This window comes from Vulpes lagopus, chromosome 16 (genome assembly GCF_018345385.1).
Source record: "Vulpes lagopus strain Blue_001 chromosome 16, ASM1834538v1, whole genome shotgun sequence".
NCBI lineage: Eukaryota > Metazoa > Chordata > Mammalia > Carnivora > Canidae > Vulpes > Vulpes lagopus.
In genome coordinates this window covers 49,389,551-49,408,998 of record NC_054839.1, presented here as the reverse complement: position 1 = coordinate 49,408,998, position 19,448 = coordinate 49,389,551, and positions in this window count along the sequence as shown.

Below are 19,448 nucleotides of genomic sequence, written 5' to 3'. Positions count from 1 at the left end.
TAGACTCATACAATGTTTCTGGATTTCAAAAGACTCCACTAAATGTAGAGATATTTTGTTTTAGATGTTTCTAGAAAAGAGAACTATGTATATTTAACAGGATAATAATAATAATATTAACATATAGAACATATTTTTGCCAGACATTTAAAGCTCCTTACTATATTCCCTCTTCTTCCTTTTGTATCCTTTACATAATAAGCAACAACAAATGATAAAACTGCCAATAATGGTTAACAGTAAGTCTTCAGTTTGTTTTCTTTCTTTTTAGAATTTTGGTGGAAGAAGGGGAATGTCCAAAGGAAGAAAGAAAGAAGGAAGGAGAAAGAAAGAAAAAGAAAGAAACCAAGTTCCACTCAAATCTTCACATACATGTGCTAATGACAGGACCCCTAGAAATCTCACGAAAGCTATTTGCTAGCTGGAGAGTCCCTGTGTACGGAAAGATTGCACAGACTAAGCTATGCTATGCTTAGTCTGTGTAGAACATTCTGTAAACAAACCTAGAATCATGAAATTTTGAAGCATACCTTAAAAAAATACTACACAGGCTGTGCAACTATATCGTGGAGCTGTTTCAAGGTTGAATATCTCTCATTTAAGTAATGGTGATACATATAAAACTTAGATTTTCAACATATCAATCTTAGAGTACATCCCGATAAGGCAGGAAGGGACCTGTGGAGTTATAAAGGCATTCCTAGACCTCACTCTGCTTCTTCTGAATATTATTATAGTCCTTTGTCATTACTTACAATTAATAGTAACCCTGATACTGGGTAAAATTTCTGGTTTGTGAAAGTTTGATTTGATGTTCTGATACTTTATGCATTTATGCATTTATGAAAGCTGCATTGTTCCCTAAAAATATATGTAATTTATGTCTTTCTACCTAGATTGTATTTGGTAAACAGTGCTTTATCACTTTATTTTAATCAGTTGGAATTTAACCTGAAAGGAATATAGTTATTAAAAATACTTATATTATATATAATGCAGATATACATAGAATAAGAAATAATTTATAAGTTACTAAGGTGTTTTCTAGAGAGATAAGCACTTTATTCCTAACTCTAAATTTTTATCATTAATCCATAAAATTATAAATAAAATCTTAACTAGGAATTATCCCGTGTTTATGTTTTAATTACTTAATAATAATTGTCATACTTCATTCATTATAAAGCAGAAATTGCAAATCTTCTTTCCTGATTCCCCTACTATTTTATCAACCAGAGGGCATTATGGCAATCTCACCCTACCGAGGCTTAGAGTATTAAAAAAATGAATATTTAAAATTAAAATATAGCTTGTCACAAAGAATGAGCACCTGATGCCATTTATGAGAAACAGGTGGGTGTTTATTCAAGCATGTTTGATGTACCAGCAGGAATTATTTCAGTTAAACACCAATGTCATTGCCATTAGAGAAGACTAAAACAAGAGCAAAAGACACACACACACACATGCACGCAGGCATGCATGTGTGTGTGAATGCGAGCGCGTGCACACATGCACACAAGCATTTAAAGCACCCGAACGAATCAGATTTGAAGGATGAATTCAATTTGTCTTGATTGCCTAAAGTATGAGAAAGTAGCCTCAGAAATAGATCAAGAGAGTTTGACCTTTGTTGTTACAGTGAAATGTGCAATTCCTGCAGATGTCATTATTCTCTGGCATTTTCTCTGGGTGAGTGGAAAATAATATCTTTTTAGAGGGATAGATAATAAAAATGACTAGGAAAAATATATGTCTTTGCATTTAGTATATAGTATTTTGAACTAAGGAGTTAGAGCAGTTATTTTAGTGGAGAAGAATATACAAAATAAATATTTGAATTAATCACACATGTAACTGTTCCTAATAGGAGAGGGGAGGAGATAGAGAAAGAATGTAAATGACCTATTTAAATATATTTTTTTTGAAAAAATACTCCAGGATATTATTATCAGTAAACATGTATATGTATTTTTACAACAATGATGGCAACTTAATGTATGCAAAATTAAGACATGTTTTAGTACCAAAATACCACTCAACAACATAGTGCATCAGCAACCATTCACCCTGAATGATGTAGATAATTAATCTAATTTTCCCTCTGCTTCATTTTGTGTTCTATTAGTTTTCTTATTCAAACTTTCAAGTCACAAATCTAATTTAAAACCTCTTAACTAGTCTAACACATAATGTGTTCTCTCTACGTTCAGTGTCTAGCATGAGCAGCAAAGCTGGAATACTAATTTACTTCAGAGTGTGCAAAACACTCAATAATCAAATAATAAAATCCTGGATCCAGCACTTCTTAATGACATGACCGAATGAGTCCAATGCCTTGAAATGTGAGCATAAGTTAAAAAATAGAATAAAAGCATGTAAATGAAGAGGGGGGAAATCATGCTAACCAAAAGAATATATTCAATATTATGGGTCTCCACTCAAAATGGTCCCTATTCAAGATAACAAGACTTTAAAGTTAGCAAGACATGTTTTGATTAAAACTAGTGTTGCTATTTTAGTCTTGTCTATTCGCTATATTACACTCTTTCTTCTTTTCTCTATCATGCACACACATACACACACAGTTACTATATTTAGAGTTTATATTGGAAGTTATTTTCCACAGTCTCTTTGTAAAAATCTGTATTGTTTTTCTCACTGGGGTAGAGGGGCTTTCTTTCTCTTTTCCCTACTTTCTTTGTTTACATCCCCTTCGTTAAAATAAAGTTTATTTCTATATACTCTCTTGAATTCAAAGTCAGTAAAATACACACACACACACTTCATAAAATGAAGAAACAGGATATGTCAGAAAAATTAACCATGTACTGAGTGATTAAACTATTTTGTGTAAGAATGTCATTTCTATTTTGTTTAAATGTAATGCAATTTACCAGACCATAAAGAACTCCTTAGATGAAATGGCTGTTTTCCAGGCAATGCTGCTCTGCTGCTGATTGCAATATATTCTGACATCTATGACAGTTTTATAATTCTTCTATTCTGTGCTCTGAAGTGTCCTTACTTTGCTGAAGGCTTTCTCCTGGGAAAAGGCACTAAAGTTTTGTGGACTGAAAGGACGATAAACAGTTTGATGGGAAAACGGTATCACCATGTGATGCAATCTTGTTGCTAATTTGTTTTATGTTAATATAGGAAAGTATTTCAAAAGACCTTTACATCAAAATCTCTTAGAGGAGATTTTGTCACACATGTGAATATATTACGTGAGATATAGAGAAGGAAATCATGAAAATGAAATAAGGAGCATCTTGTTTTGATAGCCTCTTCTGTCAAATGCAAAAAATGTTAGAACACGGTGTATTATGCAAACAGTCCAAAATATTACATGTAAGACATTACAATGAATTTGAATACAATAATTTTAATGAAGATCATCTTAGGCTAAACAACAGAATGTAAGATTTGGACAACATTTTACCATAAATAGTGACCAAAGATTTTACTGCTTGTAAAATTCTGTTAAAGCTGGTTCAGTAAATAATATTTAAGCAAAAATTTTAGGAACCTATGAAAGGTCTGTGATGAGTATTGAGTTTCCCCTAAATAAAAGCGGAAATATAAAAAATAAGTTCTTATTTAGAATGTGTTATATTAAATTAACTGTAAGGAACATACCCATAACACACCCATAAGGATGAAATGTATATTACAAGGACAGAATCACAAGAAAAGAGATTGCAATGCTGTCAAATAGAAAAAAGGAAAGGGTAAGTGCATGCATACTCATACTGAGAAAAGCTATGGAACATATTGGCATATGCAAATACACAAATATCCATATGACTTTCATATATAGACCAATGGAAAGGATTTCAGTTGAATCAGTGTTCACTTTGAAGACAGCCATAACAAATGAATTTTTAAACAATTTTTAAACAAATATTTAATAAGAATTTTATTCAGAGTAAAATTTAAGAACATGGACCATTAAATTGTTAACTGCTTCATTATAGAAGTATTAATAAAAAAAGTTTAAAAATGAAGAGCAACCCCAATCAATTAATTGAAGCAAGAATTAATTTTCACATAGAATAGATTGCATGAAGTCCAGAGAAAAGAGAAATAGTAACATAATTATCCATTTGTTTAATGATCTATAGCTTTTGAAGTTTATATATACTATTGCACCTCAATTAGATGAAATATTTATATAAATAATTGTGTTTGAAGATTAGATAAGCCTACTTTCACATGAAAATTGGAAAGGAAAAATAATTTTACAAGAAAGTTACAAATATGCAAATATTGTAATTTTAATTGATTGGATATTCCTGTTTCTCTGCATTTTTTAAGAAGACTGAATAACTAACACCAGCAGTTTTGTAGCAATGACTAATTTCAAGATCTAGAATTGGGCCACCTTTGCATAGGTATAAGCCATGAGTTGCAGTAAAAATCCTTATAGAGTTAAAATGTTCTAATTTGCTAAATTCATAATTGTGCTATTTACGTTATTTCTGGATCTGTCTAAATCATTTATTTTTCTTGGTTATGGATCACATTCTTCTGCTTTTCACATATGCAGTAAATTTTTGATTAGATGCTAGACAGTATTAATGTTGTTGTTTCAAATGTGTAGGTTTTCTTTTAATGACAATGAAGTTTGATCCCTGCAGTAAGTTAAGTTACTTGGAAAACGATTTATCTTTTCTTATATGTGTTTTTGTTTTGTTAGAGGGGGTAGCTTTTTCACTAAGGCATGAGCTTTTTGGGGTCTCTACTGAGTGCTACAAGTGTTCAAACAAGGATTCTCTTTAACAACTTAACATTTGACTTATCAATCCCACTTTTAGGTAATGTTCAATAAAAATAAAAATATATGTCCATGAAGAACTTACAGATGCATTCTCATAAGAGGTTTACTCATATTAATCAAAATCCAGAAACAAAACAAATGTCCACCAACTAATTAATGGATAAATAAATTATAGTATAACCATACTGTTAAATATGAGCAAGAAAAAAATTCTGAATAGTGATAAACTTAAGAACAGATAAATTTCAAAAAACATCATGTTGAATGAAAGAAGCCAGACACAAATTATACATACTGGATGATATCTTTACATATAATTCTAGATAAAGAAAAAATTAACAGAATAGAAAACACATTAGTGGGTGTCTAGGACTGATATTTGGGAAATTGAGAAAGAACTGGAAGGATTATTTTGGAGAATGGAAGTATTTTATATCTTTATTATGGCGGTATTATGTGGTAGCATACATTTGTCTAAGTTAAATAGATATTTAAGACAGGTGTGTATTGTTCTATGTGAACTCAACAAGGTGAGTTAAGAAAAATATTTACATATCAGCACTTTTTGAACTTGAGTTAATTCACTTGGGAAGGCCAAATAGCATGCTAGAAGAGCCCAGCTGTATATGATGGGGTCAAGTCAATCCTCACATTTATAACAGCAGATAAGTTAATCACTCTCTCCGAGTCTTAGCTTTAAAAGTTTGTTTGACATTTCAGATTGACTCTGAACAACAATTCCATCTTTCACATTAGATATACAAAAAAATATTAGCCTTCTTCTCTCTTTGATATACATTCTGATTTTAGGGTATGGTTTAAGTGATAATGATCATCTAATGATGACATTGTGAATTAGTCAGTCAAAATGATTTTATGCATAAGTGCAGATCTATATTTAAAGTATGTTTTAAATACTCAATATTTTCATACGTCAAACTAAGACACAAAGACTGGCCAACCTTAGTATGGTTTGTTTGATGTTGACCTTTCCGGTAGAATAAGCTGTGGCCCACAGAGAGATCTGATTTCAGGGGTGCCATAGTTTAGTTATTGACTGAGATTTTAGTGGGCAAAACTAAACTAGTTTTTGGTTATTCATTCATGCTTATACATTTGTAATCTGTCTACTAGAAATTAAATAGCAGAGTGATTCCTAAAGAATTCTATTTTTCAAAACATGAAAATGGGAAAAAAACAGGCAAGCATTTAAGCAAAAGAATACACATGTGAGAGTATATGTTGGAAGCTCACAATGAAGTATTCATTATAATCTTCAGTTACTACAGTCTTTAACATTTGAACAAAGTTTAAGAAGTCATTTAAGTATTCCATATAAATTGCATAGATTTAGATTTTCATTTTCTTAGGCTATCCCATTTTCCAATAAAAATCATCACTGTGACCCATCTTGCATCATTAACTGACATCTAAATTTCATCTGCTGGTGCTATAATAAATAGCCTAGAGGAAGGCTATATGGGAGTGCATAGCACATTAAATAAGCTTCTGAACACAGAGAACTAATAATTTTATACTTTCTTAGAGAACAAATTGTTTGAAAGAAATAAACAAGTTTAAGGGAGGTAATGAAAACTATCTGGAAAAGAAATACACTATTGAATACATTTCAACAACTTTATTATGCAACATTCCTTTTTCTCTACCTATGATTCCCTAAATTATTTCCCAGCACACTCTCTACAAAGATGCAAAATAAAAGTACCAGAAATTCTAAATAAAATAAGCATACCTGTTTTCTTATCAGTCTCTCACAAATGTGTAGAAGAGTATTGCAAATAAAAGTGCAACTTTCATCTTATATCTTTTTTTTAAGAGCCTTGCAAATAGCCACTGGAGTAAGAGCAGAATGAATATAACTGTATTTGAGATGTGAAAGAAGACTCTGCTATTTTTCTTACATGTGTATCAATCAACAAAGAAATACATTTTGGAAACACAGAAAACGTTATTACTACTAAAGACAAAAATAAAATATCTCTACCATTAAACTACTAAAATTATATAATATATACTGGGGCATTCTGTGAGTTGTTCAATATGTGAAGCACTTCACATCCATTTAAATTCTTTTATGTTCATTAGCCTCCTGCAATTGGCAATAATATTCCATTTAACAAGTGATTTGCACGAGGTCATCAAGGAGTAAGTGATGGAGTTATAAATAATATTCAGGCAACATACTGTCAGAGTTTGTACTCTTCAGCTTAGGAAGTATAAATTACCTTTAATAACTAAAAAAGAAGAGCCAAATGAAATGTACTATTAGAATAGAATCATCAAACCTGATTCGTGAAAAAATAACACCTCTGAGTTTTTTAATATAAAAATGTTTATAATGCACAATATAACATATATTGAATATAGAATTTAATAATGTAACATATAGAATATAGAATATAAGACTATAGGCATAAAATATATATCATAATTTAGCCACTTTTTATAACATATATTAATTTAAATATGAAAATCTAGAAATCTTAGCCACTATCACCACTCCTGTGTGTGTGTGTGTGTGTGTGTGTGTGCTTTTTGTTTGAAACCTTAGAATTGATTGGAATGCAATGCTGATTAGAGAACAGGAAGGAATCATATAGAATACTGATTGAAAAACTTGATAATAATGTTCAAGAGAGCACTTCAAACTATTGTCATTTGACTATGCCCAATTGTCCTCTTGACATACTCCTGTGTGATCTGGCTTATGAATAATATATTAGCTTGTAAGTATTTAAAACAATCACATTATTCAGTTACTTGCCATATTTCAAGCCAACCTGTCTTACACAGGGTAAAAATATGTTAGGAAAACGTTGAAAGAAGTTCCAAAGTCTATTATTTAATTTTACTTAAAATAATAAAATTAGTTTAATTAATTTAGTTATGAATAGATTTGATAGTCACTATTTTAGGATTGTAAATAAAACAATACTTTTAATAAAAAAATATTTGCCTAAGATGCTCATTGGTTCATGTAATAGAAACTTTGAATACAAAATATTGAATAGGAATAGAAGAAAGTACTAGAGCGGAGGATTGCCCATGTTAATATCCTTGAAATTAAATACATTTAATAACTAATTTCTGTTAATTTTCAGAAAATTAGGAATCATATACATACTTACAGAACCAGTTAGTATTTGTTTACTTACTATTTATTTGCATATTATTTATTATAAGAAATTGGCTTACACAGTTGAGTAGGGGAGGTGGCTAAGTGAGTTCAAAGTGCACAGGGCAGGCGACCCAGAAGGGTTTATCAGAAACAGTCTGGAACCACATAGTCACAGAAAGAAGTTGCTGTCCACAGCAGAGATTCACTATCCAGAGAAAGTCTCACCCCTCCTATAGACTTGCAGATGATCCAGTCTGGTCTGTCAAAGATATTCTCCCTCCCAAATGATTAAATGAAACAATCCCAAAATAATCCCCTACTTGAAAGTTAACTGATTAGGAAATTTAGTTACATCAAAATTCCTGTCCTATTGTCATATAATGTAACCTAGTCACAGAAGGAAATCTATCACATCTTGTCCACATTCCACTTGAGGGAATTGTACATAGCATGTATACAAGAGGGTGAGAATCTTGAGAATCACAGAATTCTGTCCACCAGAGAATGCAAAGATAGTGTGATGTTAAAAACGCATCCATGTAATTATATTATTAGCCTAAAAGAGAAAAAAACACAGAAATAAAACACATAAAATTTGTTCCATCATTTTTAAGTATTTGATCATTTTTTTTAAACAAAAGGAAACTTTCCTAACTTGACAGATGTTACTTAGAATATCAATGTAAGTAAATCTGAACATAGATGACCAAGGTCCTCTTGTAGCTATTGCATGGTATGAATTATGAGTTGGATAATCTCATAAGCTTTCATAGCTTAAAAGAGAATGAGAAGCCAATAGAGCAATGATGTAATAACATGTATTTTCCAGAATCAAGACCTGCTTTTGCAATGTCTTGGGTCCAATAACTATGAGGCAAATGTAGCATTTGTCACCAGAGAAGGCAGTATTGTTTTTATTAACAAAAGTTTTTACAAGTTATACGAGACAGACTTTCACCATTAGTTTCACTTTTCACTGACTTTTTTACTGAGTTCTGAGTTTGCAGGGGAAGGGAGGGAACAAACATGATTGGAGATTGGAGACGGTATTGCCCAATAAAATCCCTCCTTTTGTATGCTGGAAGTTATGTAGTCATTGGAAACTGGTTCCTACCTTCTGACTCCCTAATAATTTCTGCCTCTCCCACACTTCATTTGAAGCCTAGAAGGACACACCGGTTAGAAACATCATGTGTGATCTTTACCATATCATTTCTCTTCCATTACAAAAAAATGTTGTTTTTTCTTTCATATGTATCTGAATGAATTTTATAATGATGAAGACATGTATTAGTAATCAAATCTCTCAAGCTAGCAATGATTCAAATGCTGGCTGTTTGATCTTGCCAGCTTTCCAGAATGTCTTAAAAAATGAACAGCACATTTTCAGATCATTATAGAAGAGATTTTAGGTTGATGGCATGATATTTTATCTTCAAATGGAGAAAATGCCCAAGAGTAAGCAATTTTCAAAATGTATAGCCCAACAAAGATAGGAACATATGAAAGAATTGTTACACTGAACTATGATGAATAGTTTCTAGCTTTTCTGATTAATGGACTGTTCAGAAAGATGTGCATCTGGGAGCACTGAGTTTAAAATTAAATGTGAGGAATTCCTGAGTTTTAATTTCATATCTTCAAACATATGACTCTGTAATTTATGCAAGCTGTGATGGATTTTTTTAAGCAGCGTTTAAGATGAGCAGTGTCAATTTCACAGGAGAATAATAGTGAGTTTACTATGTGTTCATTACTTCATACAGGCAACTAAAGAGGGAAAATGAAGTCAACTACTTCTTTGGGATTCTATAAGTACAGCATTTTAAAGTGTTCAATTTTGTTTTGTCCACTATAAGCGTTCTTCATATAGAAGTAATATTTTAACCTAATACCACATTGCAAAATTCTTGCCCCAAATCTCAAAATTCTGCATAATTACTCTTCAACACTTATTAACTGGCTCTAATATTATCTGAATTTTACATTAAAAATATACATACACCCTTAAGTCTATTCATCTTCTTTGAATTAGCAAAATTTTTTTTTAAAAAGTCAATATTTTATTGTATTGTTAGAATTGATATCTTGGAAAGCTTGAAACCTATTTTAAAAAAATTAAATACTAAGAAAAGTATATGTAGAATTTTTTAAGAAACAGAAAGAGATTAAAACAATATAACAAATAGGTTTAGGAGGTAAAGACAGAATAACAGAATGAAAAGCAGTAACAGCAACAAAAAGAATCTATCATGAACATATAAATCCAAGACCATTTTTGTAAAGAACTAAGAGTTAACTTTTTGGCTTTTAATTGAAAGACAAAAAAGTTATTATCCAAATTGAAAAAAAGCACACCTCTGCAATATGAATGAAATTTCAAGTAATGAAGTCGGTATTGGGCTAAGAGTAATTTATGGAAAGTATTTAAAAATTTGAATAGACCCATAACCAAATAAGAAAATCATGTTGAGAAATCAGTCTTTCATTACAACTTAATAAACAAAGAAATAAATAACTGAATATGTATTTGCATTCATTTAAATGCTTAGATCATTTAATACAGTTTTATGGAAAATTCATTAAATTTCTTAAACACCAGAAAGGATTGATATAATAATTTAAGAAAAAGAAAAGCCCCACTCATAATTTCATTAAAGTATTAAAAAGAAAATAGTTTCTAGGGGAAATGGCTGCAGCTTTTTACACTCTGCAAATCCCAAGCTAAAATCAGACAGAGCAATAATGCGGCAAAGCCTGAATTCATCAACAATGTTTACACTGAAGTAGGTGACAAGTCACCCAAAGTAACACCCCAAAAGAGGATGGTGGGAATAAGTCAATAGCTACAAGGTAAGTGTGTTACCCATGTCTGAACAAAGAAGAGCAGAGGGAAGTAAAAGAGGGCCTGGAAACTGGGCTCCAAACTAATGAGTAAGGAAGGAGTGTGCCTAATGCAGTAAAATCTGAGGGTCAAGTTTGCAAGAGGGACTAACAGAGCTGAAGCTCCTATAATCTCTTGAAACTGAGTTGCCATAACTCGGTTCCAAGGTAAGAAGGCATAGTAAAAAGATAGTGTTGGTTAGTAACACAATTGAGTACAACAGGGAAAACAGAAACAAACGAAGAAAAGACCCAAAAGAATAGTGGAGGAGAAGAATAGGACCAGGGAATCTAAAAAGCCATGCCACTATATGTTGGCACATTCTTGTAAAAAAAAACGACAGGTGAGAGTATTCTGTGAAATCATAATAGCTAGCTATACTGAAGATGTTTCATTCTAAACACTCGAGAAAACGAATTCCACAAAACAAATAAACAATATTAAAGTATTGAGGTCAAATCCCATAAAATATTTTTATAACAAAAGGCAAAATAGAATTACTTTGCTACAGAATATGAAAACGTGCTAGAAAAAGATCTGCCCACAGAATAGTTTTAACACTATTAGCTTCCATTGCAAATGAGTAGATGTTAATAAAATTATTTTAAAAAAGCATGAAATAACACAAGGAAAAGAAGTAGGAAAAAGCTCATAAATGCGAGAATAGAATTCAGGAAATAATTAAATAAAAATATATCTATATTTAGAAAAAATCATGAGCAAAGTTTAATTTTACTCTTTATTATTGCCGTATAAAATTTAATTTATAATTGCATTTGTCTCACACATGGTCTGCTCATACATGGCATATTTTCTGGCTAATTGATTGTTGAGAAATAATGAAGCCAAGAACTGCTAAAATTTTATGGACTAGTTTAATATTTATTTTTCACTGTTATAAGCATTTCTGATATTGACTAGTTTATTTTCATTGCTTCTCAGTGTTTTTAAGTAGAAAAGAAGAACCAAATGTGGGCATATTATTTTTTGTGTAATTCAAACAATAAATCAGCAGCCCAACATTTTTGCCAGAGAATTCTTATTATCCTTTTCACCATGTGTATTGAAGTAGTATATAGAATTTTATAAATAAAATAGTCTTCATGAGTGGCTAAAATTCACTTGAATTCATCTTTAAAGGGATGCAAGGGATATTTTGATTCAAATTTATGTTTAAAACTTAAAATTTAATCTCAAATGTTGTGTCTTATTTGGGACAGTTTGATCATGTAACTAATATCTTTTTTAAAAATATACTTTATTTATTTATTCATGAGAGGCATATATATATATATAGAGAGAGGGCAGAAACACAGGCAGAGGAAGAAGCAGGCTCCATGCAGGGAGCCCGACGTGGGATTCGATCCTAGGTCTCCAGGATCACACCCTGGGCTAAAGGTGGCGCTAAACCGCTGAGCCACACGGGCTGCTGAACTAACATCTTTATAAAGATAAAAATACAAGAAGAATGGATTTTTAAAGAATTTTTATTTAAATTCCAGTTAGTTAACATACAGTGTAATTTTAGTTTCAGGTGTGCAATAGAGTGGAAGAATGGGTTTTTATAGGTCTTTGTAGTAACTTCTGAGTCATGGTATAATATAAATACAGAATTTTTTAAAAATGATTATTCCCATAGCAGCCACTTGAACTGATAGAAAAGTGTGCACAGACTTTGAATTTATAATTGATTATTACCAAAAAGATGATATTGAAATATAAGTATTAAAACTGAAATATTAAGAAACTCAGTTACTGCATTTCATTTCTAATTTGGACAATTGTTCAGGTATGATTCTCCAAAAAAAAAATCTGAATAGAAATTATATTACCTCCCATGAGTATAAGCCACCTACTTCATCCTTATATTAGAGCAATTCCTCAGTAATAAGTATCTGCTCAAGAAGGTCAAGAGTATAGACCTTCTGCTAAGTTTTTCTGTACAATTCAGGAAGTTGTAGCCTATTCGTGTCTGGTTTTTTTTTGCCCAATTACATTTTTTTCCCATCAATTATTTGTGCATATATTTGTACTGAAAAAAGGAAAGGAAACACTGTATGGAAAATGTGATTAGTTTTAACATTTTAAATGCATATGGATTGATTACATTTCCCCTCATAATAGGAGAAAACAACAGTGCAAATAGTCAGTACATATATTTTGTTTTAAGTCTGTTGCTTATGTGTAATATGTTTGCAGGAAAGGAGTATTTATTACAATACAGATAAGTTACTCTTTTCCTGGTATAGAATTATGCTACTGATAACATCACTACAGATCCCTTCCAAACTAAACACATATACATTATAAAGTAAAACCATGTGATTGTGTTACTATCTGTGCCTCACAATGTTTAAAATGCAATGAGGGTAAAGTGGAAGAGATTTTAGTTGTTAATAGCAGGGACTTTTTCTGTTATATTCAGACAAAAAAAAAAAAAATCCTTGGAAGATAAAGTATTTTTTTTAAATATACATTTAGAAGCTAAAACATTATCCATTATTGGCCATAACTCTATTATGCTAAATTAAAGGAAATAAATCATTTCTAGTCAAATACAAAGCATGAGCTATTGTTTGAAGTTGTGTAATGAGAAATGGCTACATAACTGGTATTTTGAGTTTTGTTTTGTTGTGTTAACTATAGGTCCATTAAGACACTTGAAAAAGATAAGAAACCAGAAATATTTCTGATCCTTTCATATAGATTAAGATTTTAGTTCTCATTATCAAAACCACAATAGAAACACTGAAAGTAGAGATCTCAGATCAGACATCTTGAATTATTTAAATACTGAAGCTTTTGCAAATGAGGATTTATAGAGACACTGTGTAGGGTTGTCTTTCACTCTAATAAAAGACAGAATGTTGGCTTCAATTCCATTAACTACTTTCATTAGATACTTTCATTAGACCTCTCATCCTTTCCTACCAGGAGAAAACTAAAAGTAATTTTCCCAGAATCTCTCATAACTGAATAAAGTTATGTCACTTAGAGGTATTTGCAGAGTTAGCAAGGGATAGTGGAAGCAGAGGTGGGCTGGGGGATGGGGTGACTGGGTGACGGGCATTGAGAGGGGCACTTGATGGGATGAGCACTGTGTGTTATACTATATGTTGGCAAATCGAACTCCAATAAAAAACACAAAAAAAATTAGAGGTATTTATACAATATTTAAATGGCAGAAATACAACATAATTGTTCATAGCAGCTAAAACACAAATCCCCAACATGAGTATTTGTGAGAGCTCAATTCATTGACATGTGTTTTAGGTCACCGGTAGTTTGGTTAGTGGCCCCCGTGGGAACAATACCAATGACTCCTTAATTCCAGGTAACAAGTCCAATGATGAGATCTTGGAAATAAATGTCCAGTGCCACATCTCACTTCTAATCCAGCCCTTCACTGTGTTTCTATATAGTCACTGTATTTAATCTTCCATAGTTTAAATACTGGGGATTGTTTCCCCCTGTATTAAACCTTGACCAACATAACCACCAATTTTTAACACTGCACTTATGAAGTAGAAAGAACTCAACTTTACTTTCTTCAATTGGCACATCTTTCACATTTATGTTGAACATAGTCTATGAACAGTACTAAAGGTTATAAATTATGATTTGATACTGTTTGAGGAGGTATTTGGTTTTGTTTTAGCAAAACGTACATTTACATAAAAGGAAATTTGTGATTTTTGTCTTTGGGCTTAAACCTGGTCTTATCTGAATTACTCAAGATTATCTTCTCACTAACCTGGTTTAGGAAAAGGTAAACATAACAACAATGAGAAGTCGTTGCGTTAACTCTTTACTTTTGAAAGGAATTTTCCAAACCTTAATTTTTCCAAAAACTGGAATATCAAAAACCAGAGATAGAAGACATATATATATGGTCACCATTCAAGACTCTAGTAACTGGTTCTTAATATTTAAAGAGATGCCCAGTAATGGTTATGTCTCCTCAACATTTATATACTGAAATACAAATCCCTGAAGTGACAATATAGGAGGTGGAGCCTTTGGAAGGTGATCAGTCCCTGAGAGTAAGACCCTCGTGAGTTTCGGAATTAGTGCCCTTAGACAAGAAACCCTATGTGAAAACACAATAAAAAGGTCACATAGGAGCCAGGAAGCAGACACTGAATCAGTTGGTATCTCAATCTTGGACTTTCAGCCTCCAGGCCTGTGAGCAATAAATGGTCTTTAAGTTTACGATATTTTTGTTATAATAGCCTGAATAGAACATTCTGGTATGGTTCTTCTGGACTTTGATACAAATTATGTAATGTTATATTAGTTTCAGGTATACTGCCCAATGATTTTGACAATTCTATACATTACCCAGTGCTCATCATGACAAGTGTAGTCACCCTCTGCCACTATACAGTGTCATTGCATTATTACTGATTTTATTCCCTATGCTGGGAGGGAAAATAATGTAATTATAAATAACTAGATTTTTTAAAGAAACCCTTAAGTAATAATTATTTTAGAAACAATTATCACGTTCAAAATCAAATGTAAAAACTGCAGAGAAATAACTTAAAACACAAAGATCACTGGTTACCAGTATGTCTTCTGGTAGACTGACTTTAAATGTTCTTTCTGAGACTGGTTTTCATGGAACAGAATGAGCCCTTTAGTACATTGTTCTTGGATGTTATTAAAAATGCACTCAATATTTTATTATTTAATTTGTTATAAATCTATTTTCAAATGCTATAAAATCTTAAAATGAATTTATATGTAGATACACATCATACTCATGCACACATCTTATTCTCCTTGTGTATGTAAAAATGGTCTTAGAAGAGGAATGAGCTAGATACAATTGTAGAGAAACGATGAAATCTTGGATAGAGATGCAAGAAAAGGAAAAGGAGAAAAAATAACATTAATTTTTAAGTAGTATTTTTTCATTTATACACAAATCAATAGGAGTTTCTACTTTTTTGCAAAAATGTTGATTTTTAAAAGCAATTTTTGACTTAGTATTAATAAATTCTTGGATATGCTTGTGTAGCATGTCTTTATAATGAATAAATTAGCCACATTGTACACACAAAACTTGCCCTACCAAGACATACGTATTCATAACAATGTAACAAACAACTGAGCATCATACTTCTCAGAAATTCTCCTGTGAGAATAACAAGCTGTGTGATGTATGCACATGAGAATCCTTTATATCTGTGGTTTATGGAAATCCTACTGATTATATAACAGACGAACAGACTGAATGTGTCCAAGATCTAGCTTTGTCAGAATTAGATAAAACAGAAAAACACACAGCAATAATACAGAAAAAGACATATCCAAATATCAAAAATCGTATTTTAATTATCATTCATTTTATTTTTTCATGAATTAAGCATATTTAGATGTCTTTTAAATTTAAAAAAAATACATATTAGATATGCATTTGTATAAAACCGAAAGTCAACAAGTATATATGTACATACACTGTATAACATAAATAAATGTGATATATTAATGTATATGAGAATATGTATAATCATATTATGTGCATTTTTCTTTTCCCACAATATGTCATGGAGATTAATCCATCTCAGGATGTTTAGAGATCATTTATTTCCTTAAGTGCTGCAGAGTAGTCTATGATATGAATCTATCCACAAACCTTTACCCAGCCAGTCAGCTATTAAGTTTTTTAGACTTTGTGGATTAAATAGTCTCTTTCACAACTACTTAACAATATCATTGTAACATGAAAACATGTACAATAAACATACCATAAACAATAGATAAATGTATGTAAATATTACAATATGCAAAAACATGGGTGAAGCTGTTTCCAATAAAGTGTTATGTAGAAAAATAGGCAAGCCCAAGTTGTCCAAAATGACCTATATCATTAGTTTTTTTTTTTATAAATTTATTTTTTATTGGTGTTCAATTTGCCAACATATAGAATAACATCCAGTGCTCATCACATCAAGTACCGCCCCCCCCACCAGTGCCCGTCACCAATAGTTTTAAAAGTCACTCCTTGGGGTACCTGGGTGGCTCAGTGATTGAGCATCTGTCTTTGCTCAAGTCATGATCCCAGGGTCCTGGGATTGAATCCCAATTGGGGTCCCTGAGGAGAGCTTCTCCCTCTGCCTGTGTCTCTGCCTTTCTCTCTGTGTCTTTCATGAATAGATAAAATTTTTTTAAAAAGTCACTCCTTGATAGTCATTTTGGCTTTTAATAAATAATTCGCTATTTAAAGCCTGCAATAAATATTTTTATGTACACATCGTATTTTCACATAAACTTATATTCACACATATATTAAAATAATTTCATAGAAATTTCAATTCCCTTTTTATAGAGTTTAATCAATTTATATTCTAAGCAATAATATACAAGAGGACATTTTTTATCCTTGCCAATCTGGTACATTAAAAATTGTATCTAATTGTATTTTTTAAATATATTTATCTCTTGATTAGAGGAATTGCACATAATTTCACTGATTGGTGTCATTATCTTTTTTTTTTTTTTTTTTTACCTTACACAGGTATATGTATATCCTTCACTTACTTTTCCAAAGATAGCTCAGCATTATATTTTTGGACGATTTATCAAAAATGAGTTTAAATTACATTAGTTTATGAAAAAATATATTAAAGATCCTTTCTAATGGTTTATGAAAAAATATATTAAAGATCCTTTCTAATGGATGGCTGTATGGGGCCAGCAAATTCCCATGGTAAATAGATGTTAAACAGTTCCTCTTTGCCTCGAAGGATGGTGGTCAGACATACATAATTACACTGTCACTATTGATTTTATGGGCTTGTGAGGCACCTGGAAATCAGTGATTTTTTTGACAAAAAGTAGCTGGTTTTGTCAAATAATGGAATAATCTACTGAATAGTCAAAATGACACTAGCTAGAATTCAACAGCTTATGTGATGGGACCGAAGTACAACAAAATGTAGTACATTGTCTGAACTCATGGCTACTATGTGGTGCTCTTTCTCACTAAACTTAAATATTGATTAAATTATCAATCAATAGATGTACAAATAATTCCTTTCACCATGACACTATTACCCTTTTATATATCCAAAACATGGGCTTTCCTTGTTTGGAGGCCTTAGTTTGTAAGAGACCAGTACGTCCACATGTGAACAATATTTCAATTAAACTTGAAGTTGTGACTGGTTCTGTTGAGCTTCTGTGCTCCTTGCTTTGTCACAATAATAAAGTTACAAGGTTAATGAATTAATTGTGGTCATTGATCCTGATGATAAACAGGACTAGCTTTAATGACAACTCTTTCTTTTTACCAATAAAGAAACTGACACTGCTCAAACTCAGCGAAAACTATTCTCCAGAAGTGATTTCATAGTTTAAGAAGTAATTTGCATCTTCCATGATAATTTAATCAGATTATATCTTAGTTGGGGACGCAGAGACTGCAGTGACTTACCCAAGTTAGGCCTATGATGAATATAGTTTTCCTAATTCTCAGTCTAATAATTTCCACTGGATACTTGACTTTTCCTAGGATTCAATTAAAGTCGCATATCTTTAGACTGACAATGCTGACAATCAGCATTTTTTTTAATTTTTAGAATAAAATTTTTGTGTAATGTAGTTGGTAATAATTGTGAGCAAAGTTTCACTTTATTATTGCTTAGGAATATATAAGCTGGACTAAGTGTTAAGATACTCTTTAACATAGCTATTTAATAAAATATGACTTTGGAATTATTTATTTCAAAAGCATAAATGATATTAAAAATGAATATTTGTGACATTTTACAGAGGTTCTATATTATGTCAGATCCGCAAATGTTTACTTGGCTAAAAATGTTTTTAGGACTACTATTTTGGGCAACTGTTAAAATTTTCCACTGAACTCCTTTTAAAATTATACCTATTAATAAAGTAATTGGTTTTGTTATTGTACTTGAATAATATAATTTTGGAATATAAATAATACAGTTTAGGAATATAAATCACCTACTTTCTTTTTTCAGCATAAAGCATTTACTGTGAAATGGCATTTGTTTCATCTAGGGCAAAAAATAAATGAATGTTGGAAAAACAGTACACATACAGGTATATTTGCTGTGACAAATCATTTTCTATAAAACCTCTACATTTGACATTCATTAACTGGTAAGACATATGAATGATTGCATATTAATTATTTGGGTTGCACTGGACCTAAAATTAATAAAATTATTCAGATTTTATTTTTTTTTTTTTTTTTTTTTTTTTTTTTTTTTTAATTTATTTTTTTTTTTTATTGGTGTTTAATTTACCAACATACAGAAAAACACCCAGTGCTCATCCCGTCAAGTGTCCACCTCAGTGCCCGTTTTATTTTATTTTGGTCTGACTGATATCCATTCCCCCCACCCCCGCCCCAAACCCCAAAAAATGAGAAAATGCAAAAACAAGAGTGATATTAACAGTTAAACTCCATTTTTGGTCTCTATTATGAGTGCCAATATACATTTACCTACTGCCAATCTATTTTCTTTCAAAATTGTCAGTTCTAAAAAATTGTTTTAATAATTTAAACTTCTGAGAAAAAATAGCTTATTTTGAAGAGATTCTTTAAGTGAAAAAAGAATTAAAAGATAAAAAACAAATACAAAAATATCTCCTTTTGATGACAC